The sequence below is a fragment of the Frankliniella occidentalis genome, unplaced genomic scaffold (genome assembly GCF_000697945.3).
Source record: "Frankliniella occidentalis isolate FOCC.00 unplaced genomic scaffold, Focc_3.1 Scaffold92, whole genome shotgun sequence".
Taxonomy (NCBI): domain Eukaryota; kingdom Metazoa; phylum Arthropoda; class Insecta; order Thysanoptera; family Thripidae; genus Frankliniella; species Frankliniella occidentalis.
Window position 1 is genome coordinate 454,640 of NW_026267221.1, and position 936 is coordinate 455,575.

The window sequence follows — 936 nt, forward strand, 5'->3', positions numbered from 1 at the left end:
CAGGATGGGGCTGGGGACGGCGGGGGCTGTGGTGGTGCTGATAGCAGCGTGGAGCGCCCAGCTTGGCGTCCAGGCCGGCCTCCTGGACTGGGGCCGCTCCGACCGGCCCGCCCTGGAGGTCAACATACCCTGGCTGCCGTGTGAGTAACGCAATCACTTCCTTCTTGTCTATGAGCGGAATCGGCAAGACTTTTCAAGTATGTTAACAACAAAATAACCAAAACCGGTATAACACATCTTTTCAAAGTAAAGTCAATTTTCAGACCGTCCTCCCATTTCTGATACTTCCCCTGTTTTTAAAGCGCGTCTCCCTGTCTAGGGACAGAGTAGTGACAGTTCTTTATCGGACAGACCCGACCCGGGTAGTGTGTTGTGTCTGGCGAGTCCAGGGCCGCGCTTAGAAGCGTTGTGTCGTAACCATGCAGGTCACTGCCCTCTACGAAAATAGTTTGGTCATTGGATGACGCTCAACGTATTTATTGATATGTCTGAAAAATTTATACAAACCTTAATGCTAGATCAGAATTCAAGGAGTATTACGATAAGATCCCTGTTCAAAATGCTGTAAGGAAGTATAAATTGCCTCCGGTCCATCCTGCATATTTTATGTACGGGCTGCACCGTATAGATATGAACTGTTAGATTCCTGCAGAGCGATGCTTTGCAAAACTGCGAAGTATTTAAATCTTTTGTCACTACGAAGCATGCATTTACTTTGCAATTTCGAAGTGAACCGTACTTCAGTTGTCAAAGTCAAGTGCTGTATTGACCAAAAAGACGGTTTGCGAAGTTACAGTACATCCTCTAAGGAATGGACCGTAATCCAAAATTCCAGTCGTGAGCCTGGTAACAAATTGACATTTCCTGTAGGTTTTTCTAACAGTCCATGTTTCTCTATGGGTGAAGAATTTTGTCATCAAACAGCTGATATCAGGA